This window comes from Phoca vitulina, unplaced genomic scaffold (genome assembly GCF_004348235.1).
Source record: "Phoca vitulina isolate PV1807 unplaced genomic scaffold, GSC_HSeal_1.0 scaffold1, whole genome shotgun sequence".
NCBI classification, from domain to species: Eukaryota; Metazoa; Chordata; class Mammalia; order Carnivora; family Phocidae; genus Phoca; species Phoca vitulina.
The window spans coordinates 92486605-92495636 of NW_022589704.1; the positions used below are offsets into that span (position 1 = coordinate 92486605).

Genomic DNA, 9032 nt, shown 5'->3' on the forward strand with positions numbered 1-9032 from the left:
AACACTTGTTATTTCTTTTTTTTTTTTTTTTAAAGATTGTATTTATTTATTTGACAGAGACACAGCAAGAGAGGGAACACAAGCAGGGAGAGTGGGAGAGGGAGAAGCAGGCTTCCCGCCGAGCAGGGAGCCCGATGCGGGGCTTGATCCCAGGACCCTGGGATCATGACCTGAGCCCAAGGCAGACGCTTAACCGACTGAGCCACCCAGACGCCCAACACTTGTTATTTCTTTTGATACTAGCCATTCTGACTGGGTTATATTTAGAGGAAGCTGTAAATACAAATATGATTTGGAGAAGGCAGCACATTCAGGTTTGCATTTCCTTGATGATTAGCAATGTTAATTGAGCATCTTTCCATGTGTCTATTGGCTATCTGTATTTCTTCTTTGGGAAAATGTCTATTCAAATCCTCTGCCCATCTTTTAATCACATTGTTTGCTTTTTTGGTGTTGAGTTTTATAAGTCCTAATATATTTTGGATATTAACCCTTTATTGGATATATCACTGGCAAATATCTTTCCCCTTCTCTGGGTTGCCTTTTTATTTTGTTGATAGTTTCCTTTGCTTTGCAAAAGTTTTTTAGTTTGATATAGTCCTAATAGTTTATTTTCGCTTTTGTTTCCCTTGCCTGAGGAGACAGTCCATAAATATGTTGCTAAGGGTGATGTCTAAGAGATTACTGCATATATTTTCTTCTATGAATTTTATGGTTTAAGTTCTCACATTTAGATCTTTAATCCATTTTAATTTTATTTTTGTGTATGATATAAGAAAGTGGTCCATTTTCATTTTTTTTGCATGTAGCAGTCCAGTTTTCACAACACCATTTATTGAAAAAACTGTCTGTAGCCCTATCATATAATCTTGCCCCCTTTGTTGTAAATTAATTGACCATGTAAGTGTGGGTTTATTTCTGGGCTCTCTATCCCATTCCATTAATCTATGTGTTTGTTTTTGTGCCAATGCCATATTCTATGAATACTGTGTCTTTGTATTATAGCTTGAAATCAGGTATTGTGATATATCCCTCTGGCTTTGTTCTTTTTTTTCAAGATTGCTGTGGCTATTCGAGGTCTTTTGTAGTTCCATATGAATTTTAGGATTATTCTAGTCCTGTGAAAAATGTCATTAGTATTATAGTAGGGATTGCATTGATTCTGTAGATTGCTTTGGTTAGTGTGTACATTATAACAAGATTAATTCTTCCAATCCATGAATATGTGGTTTTTAATAATCTTAATGTATATGTGTGTATGTGTTCTATACTCAAAGCCACTGTATCATATGAAACTTTAAATCCGGAGCAAGGATGTTCACTGACATCACAGTTTACTTTATTCAGGCAGCACTAATCAGTTCAATTACCCCCAAAAAAGGTAAAAATTAGAAAGAAAAAGGCAAAATTATCATTATTTGCAGCTGATATTATTTACTTGGAAAACCTGAGGGGATCAGCTCAAAAATGCACAAAAGAGAATTTATTAAGATGTTCTAGCACAAAGTTACTATTTAAAAAATCAATTGTCTTAAATACATAAATAATAATACATAGTTTTAATATATAATGCAAAATAGACATGATACTACAAAATTGTTAGGAAACTCTAATGCCAAAATTTTGCTTACAAAGAAACAGACATATTAATTGCATTTATCTTTGGGGGACTAGGAAATCCTAAATGGTCAGAAAGTATTCCATCTTTTCTGATTATCAGGACTTTCATATGACAACAAAAGTGTATAACTGTCCCTTTCTTGATTATTAACACATGCTGTTTGAAAGAAAAGTTTATATTTTGGAAATGCTTTAGGATTGGGGAGATTGTGTTGTTTTCTTTTTACTAGAGAAAGCCATTTCAAGATTATTATGCTTCTCAAAAGACATTTTCTTCCAGATTCCATTTAAAAATTTTTATGTTATTCCTTTTCTTTATTACCTTGAAACCAGTATGGTATCATAGACTCTGATTCAGATCAAGGCACTTCCTGGCATTTTAAGTTAGTTTGGAATGTTAAATTTTTTCCATAATGTTTTGCTTTCATGAAGATGTCAATTTCACACTATAATTTTGCAGAAAGCAAATTATGGTTAGTTATTCAGTTCTAGACCCATATTTTATATTTGAAATATCATGACTGTATTCAAATTAAGTTAAATGAAGCTTGAGCAAAAATACAACTTTATCTTTGTAAAGTTTATTAGATACATATATGATCACAAACAGAAGTATACTAATACAAATGTGGTTTGGTGATGAGAAGTCTAGGTATAGATGACTACTTATCTGGTTTGATTTGAGAGTCACAGAAAAAGTATTACTCAACCAGAATATCCCATATCCACAGCCCTTTACATCACTCACTCTACTGCATTATATTTAGAGGACACTATAAATGCAAATATGATTTGGATAAGGCAGCACATTCAGTTGTCAACCATTAGCACATTAGAGCTAGAAAAGACTTTACAGATCACCCAGTCCCCCTCTGTCACTTTATTACCTGGCAACATTAAATGGCTTGCCTAGTATTTGACTTCATCTTGCATTTTTTTTCACATTTCCTGAAAGTAAGAAAGACCTCAGGAATGGCAACTTTAATAAAGTTCTTTTACACAGAAAAAGAGGACACATAGATAATCCAGTGAAGCATTCTTTTATCAGCAGCCACTTTCAAAAGGCACGCTATGGGAAGACAAATTTGTCCTCCCTGATGGCATGGTTAAAGGTTAAGAATATCTCAGCATATTTTTACGAAAACTTATCAAATTTTCTAAACCTTCTTTACTGCTGATATTTTGTGCCATTTCCACCTCTTAGGAGAAATAGTTGTCTAAATTTTTGTGAGAGGAAAAATGCTGAATGATACTACATATTAAACATATTTATAGCCATTTTCCAAAAGTGTTAATTAATAGGTCATGTCAGCTTCAAGAAATGTCTCTTATGGAATTGCACTGTACTTTGTCCTAAGCATTGTCACATTTAATGTTCTTAACCGTGGGCTAAATAGAGGTCAGGTCTATTCCATTTGCAAATGGCTCAAATCTGAGAGAAATAGTTAATATACTGGATGGCAAAGATAAGTTTGAAAAATAATTAGATAAAAATTAATAGGACAAATCCTGCACTTATGCTTAGAAAGTCTGCTTTGTGTGGAAGGGATTTGAGAAATCATTACCTATTATCACTAGTTTAGTTCAAAAAGACTTCTGGTTTTGAATAACCCTAGGCTAAATTGAAGCCAACTGTCTGTCATAACTAATAAAAATAAAGTAATATTGGGACGTATTATTCAGATTAACATTCAGAGTAAGGGATGGTTCTACTCCACTCATTGATTAGACTACATCTGGAGTATGGTTTAATTTTGATTAATCCATTCATTCAAAAATATTTAAAGGGTATCTGTTATTTGCCATGCCTTGTGTTAAGCATCAGATATGCATTAGAGAACAAGACCTACATGGTTCCAACCTTCACTGAGTTCTCAAGTCAAACACTAACCAGATAATAACGTTTGTGATGAGTGTCGTAAAAGGGAAGTAAAGGATGTTATGGCGGAGTTTAACAGAGTGAAGTATCAAGTCAGAAAGGACAGAAGGGGTATCCTGTGAGTAAGTGATATCTATTTGCATTCCAGGAAGAAGAATTTTATGTGCTAAGCCTGAGAGCCGGAGAGACTGCTAGGCCTTTGAGGAACTAAAAGTAGTCCAGGTCATATAAATATTGTTGAACTAATAGAAGAGAGTCTCAAGACAAAATGGAGTTAGGCATGGGTCATATTATATGGGATCTTTTTCTTCATCAGAATAGCAGTAAGAAGGCACTGGAAGGTGTTTTTTCCTTTTTAGTTATTAGTGCTATAGGATTTTTTGTTAGTAAAATATACATAACAAAATTTACTATTTTAACCATTTTTGAGTTTATAGTTCATTTATATTAAGTACATTCACATTGTTGTGCAAACATCACTACCATCCATCTCCAGAATTTATTCATCACCCCAAACATTAAACAGTAACTCTCCATTTCTCCTGCCCCCCTAGCCCCTGCATTGTGGGGTTTTAAAGCGTGAAAGGCACAAACATGACTAGGTGTACAAGTTTGGTTTGTTATTTTTTAAGACAACATTTTCACATTGTTCAACCTTCTCAATCTATATAAGAGTGTATACTTTGAGAAATCTCCCTTTCACTCACTTTTTCTGGAAACTCTAGGTAGTTTTTAATTTTTCCACAAAAATTATGTGCATTTTCAAGGGAATTCATGTTTTTTTACCCAGATACTAGATAGTGTAAACATACAGTGTTTTTTACTTATTTGTCCTTTTTTTGTATATGTAAATAATTTCATCCTTTTTTTATGGCTGCATGGTATTATTGAGAATATCCATAGTTTCTGGGGTGACAAGAAGTTGAGGGAGTTTGCGTATGGTGACTTTTGTTTTTTTCAGGGAATGGGAAAGACATTTATGTGTTTAGAGAAATGGAAAAGTAGAGAATTGAATGTTTGATGAGTGTCGACACAGTGTGAAATATTGCTGAAAGGGAGAGTGAGAGCATGAGATTAGTGTGATTGAATTGACAGCAGCACCAAGTAACTATTTGAGAACAGAAATTTAGGTTTAACCAGTGCTCTCAAATGTACGATTTCCCTGGCAGCACCTAGCAGTGTGGGTACGGTCTTAGGAAAGGCTTTTGGTTGGATCTGTTCAAGATTTTTGTTACCAGCTTGTGATGCATGGACTGAGGGACAAGGAAATTATGCAATTTTTTTTTTTTTAAATATTTGATTTATTTATCTGACAGAGAGAGACACAGCAAGAGAGGGAACACAAGCAGGGGGGTGGGAGAGGGAGAAGCAGGGTTCCTGCCGAGCAGGGAGCCTGATGCGGGGCTCGATCCCAGGACCCTGGGACCATGACCTGAGCTGAAGGCAGCCGCTTAACTGACTGAGCCACCCAGGTGCCCCAGGAAATTATGCAATATTGATAAAAGGAAAGGTAATGTATGGCCTGGGAAATCCACACAAGGTGAGGAAAGACATCAAGACAGGAAGGATGTTGTGGATATGGTCAAAGTGGAGCGGTCAGTTGACGGAAAGGTCCTGATGTGATAGTGAAGATACAATGGGTACAAGTGAACAAGTGGGCAAGAAGAGTGGGGCAGTACAGAGTGGAATGTCTGAATTTACCGGTTAGAGCTGTTTTTCAGGACTGGTTATAGTCATGGGAATGGAATGGTTGGAGGAGAGTTTTAGAAGGTCACTGGAGATAAGGAATGTGAGGAACTGAGAGGGAACTAAAAGTCATATTGTAGGAAGCATGTTAACAAATGAAAACATAGCTGGGAAAGGGTGACAAGAATAGTGAGAGTATTTCATATTCATCTCTACAAATGCCTATATTATTGATTGCCTACTATATTTAAGACATTATTTCAGACCTGCCGGCAATATAAAGATGAGCAAGACATAGTGCTTGATCTTATGAAGCCTATAGGAATTTGAAAAACAGAGGGCTTGGGGGGAGCAAGTCTTTAAATATTTAAATATCTGTCATGTTTTAAAGGAATTAGACTTTTGTCTTTGTGGCCTTAGGGGGCAAAACTATTATCAATGAATGAAACTTAATAGGGTGGTAGATTTACGTTTAATATGAGTAAGAATTTACACATACATGTGATATGACAAAAAATCATGTAATACTATATAGTAAAACTGGAACAAAAAATACTATAATCAAGTATACTAACAAGTAAATTGTTTTCATTTTTTTCTTTATAGCCTGTATGTAATGCTATCATCTGCTAATTTCATTTAGCATCACCCGTCCCATGCTTTAACTTGTCTTTCTCGGTTGTTTTATTGTCCTTTAAAATTTAAAGATAGTGTATTGCTTTGGAAAAATGATTATTTTAACAGATCAAACAAGAAAAGTTTTTTAAGTAAGTAAAAATTAACTGAACTCTCACTATGTAGAAATAACCATACAAAGTTTTGATAACTTTCCCTTTAGATAATTCTCTGCTTAGGTCAATAAGGACAGAGAGAAAGAGGGAGATAGATAGGTAGGCAATTTTAAATAAATAGAGCCATATTATACATACTCTTCGGTATTGTGTTTTTCATTGAAGACTATTTTTAGAATAGCTTTCTACATCAATAACTAAAATATATCATTTTTATTAGCTGCATATTATATTTTGTACATAAGCTATATATTTTAGATATATTATCTTTAATTCTTTCAACAATTCTACAAGGATGATGATACGTCCATTTTATAGATGAGTAAACTGAGATTTTGGAAAGATTAAGTCCCTTGTTCAAATCACAAAACTAAAAAGTGATAAAGCAGTAATTTAAATACCCATTGTCACCATTTTTCTTCCATTCTCTTTCCGGTGTTTGAATTATTTGGTAATTCAGTGTCCATGTCTATATGAGTCACTAAATAAATAGAAAAAATGGGGTAAATAAATTAAATATTGTTCTCTAAAAGATCAAGTAGTTGACTATTTCTTAGTCAACTTTTTATCTGATAATTAATTATTTCCTTTTTCCATCTTCTGGTTTTTGATAAAGCCATCACAATTTTTTTATTCAAAGACTCCAACAGATCTATCAACTTCCAAAATGTCAGATGAGCACGTAAAATAATCTTTTCTTTTTCTTTTTTTTTTTCATATTCCTGGAGGCTGCCTTCTCACATGTGGCCTTCTGTTCTGCTCTAATTTCCAACTGCTTTATCTTTGCACATAGGTGCACAGGTGTCATCCTGAATTTTCTTTTGCCATTCTACTATATTGCATCCCAAAATTCCTGGATTCTATGACTTTTGTTTTTTCCTTTATTTTCTGGTCCTCTTTTTAATATTTTATTATGGAAAAAATTCAATATATACAGAAGTAGAATAGTATCATGAACTCCCCATGTGCTCTTCATCAGCTTGGATATTTATCAGTTCATAGCCAGTCTTGCTTTAGCTATACAGGCATGCCTCATTTTATTGTGCTTTGCTTTATTTTGCTTCACGGATAGTGCAGTTTTTACAAATTGAAGGTTTTTGACAACCCTGTGTCTAGCAAGCCTATCAGTGCCATTTTTTAAATAGCATTTTGCTCACATCTTGTGTCTGTGTCACATTTTCGTAATTCTCTTAATATTTCAAACTTTTTCATTATAATTATATTTGGTTATGGTGATCTATGATTAGGGATCTTTCACGTTACTATCGTAATTGTTTTGAGGCACCACAAACCACGCTCACATAAGATGGCAAGGGATTGATAAATGTTGTATGTGTTCTGACTATTCCAATGACAAGCTGTTCCCGCATCTATCTCCCTCTCCTTGGGCCTCTCTACTCCCTGAGACACAATAATACTGAAATTAGGCCAATTAACAACACTACCATGGCCTCTAAGTGTTCATGTGAAAGGAAGAGTTTCATGTCTCTCACTTTAAATCAAAAGTGAGAAATGATTAAGCTTAGTGAGGAAGCTATGTCAAAAGCTGAGAAAGGCTAAAAGCTGGGCCTCTTGCACCAAACAGTTGGCCAAGTTGTGAATGCAAAGGAAATATTCTTGAAAGACATTAAAAGTGTGACTCCAGGGAACACATGAGTGATAAGAAAGCAGAATAGCCTTATTACTCTTTTTTTAAGGTTTTATTTATTTTTTTGACAGAGAGATAGAGAGAACACGAGCAGGAAGGAGGGTCAGAGGGAGAGGGAGAAGCAGACTCCCCGCTGAGCAGATGGGGCTCCATCCCAGGACTCTGGGATCATGACCTGAGCCAAAGGCAGACACTTAACCAACTAAGCCACCCACATGCCCCACAACAGCCTTGTTACTGATGTGGAGAAGGTTTCAATGGTCTGGATTGAAGAGCAAGCCAGCCACAACATTCCCTTAACCAAAGCTTAATCCAGAGCAAGGCCCTAACTCTCTTCAATTCTGTGAAGGCTGAGAGGTGAGGAAGCCTCAGAAGAAAAGTCTGAAGCTAGCAGAGGCTGGTTCAAAAGCTGTCTTCAGAACATAAAAGTGCAAGGGGAGGTCACAAATGCTGATGTAGAAGCTGCAGCAAGTTCTCCAGAAAATCTAGCTAGGAACATTAATGAAGGGGCTACACTAAACAACAGATTTTCAGTGTAAACGAAACAGCCTTCTATTGAAAGAAGATGCCATCTAGGACTTCATAGCTAGAGAGGAGAAGTCAATGACTGGCTTGAAAGCTTCAAAGGACAGGCTGAGTTTCTGGGTAGGGGCTAGTATGGCTGGTGGCTTTAAGTTGAATCCAGGGCTCATTTACATTCCAAAAATCCTACGGCCTTTAAGAATTATGCTCAATCTACTCTGCCTGCATTCTACAAATGGAACAAAAAAGCCTGGATGACAGCACATCTGATTACCACATGGTTAGCTGACTATTTTAAGCCCACTCTTGAGACCTACTGCTCAGAGAAAGAGATGCATCTCAAAATATCACTGCTCACTGAAATGCACCTGGCTCCCCAGGAGCTCTGATGGAAAGAAAGGGACAATGAGATGAATGTTGTTTTCTTGCCTGCTAACACAACATCCATCCTGCAGCCCATGGGTCAAGGAGTAATTTTGACACTGAAGTCTTATTATTTAAGAAACACATTTTGTAAGGAAACAGCTGTCAGAGTGATTCCTCTGATGAATCTGAGCAGTCAATTGAAAACCTTCTGGAGAGTATTCACGATTCGAGATGACATTAAGAACATTCATGATTCATGGGAAGAGTTCACAATATCAGTATGAACAGGAATTTGTAAGAAATTGATTCCAATCCTTATGAATGTGTTTGAAGCGTTCAAGACTTCGTTGGAAGAAGTAACCACAGATGTGGTGGAAACAGCAGGAGAACTAGAATTAGAAGTGGAGCCAGAAGATATGATGAATTCCTACAATCACATACAGTTTTAATGGATGAGGACTTTCTTCTTATGGATGAATAAAGAAAGTGATTTCTTGAGATGATATCTACTAGTGAAGAT

At 35.6% G+C, this 9032-nt stretch overlaps 1 protein-coding gene across 9 annotated transcripts in view; it reads left to right on the forward strand.

Moving 5' to 3' along the window:
• The window catches only part of ZRANB3 (zinc finger RANBP2-type containing 3), a 310759-nt gene that overhangs the window by 174733 nt on the left and 126994 nt on the right, over window positions 1-9032 (forward strand). The gene's annotated exons all lie outside the window — the stretch shown is intronic.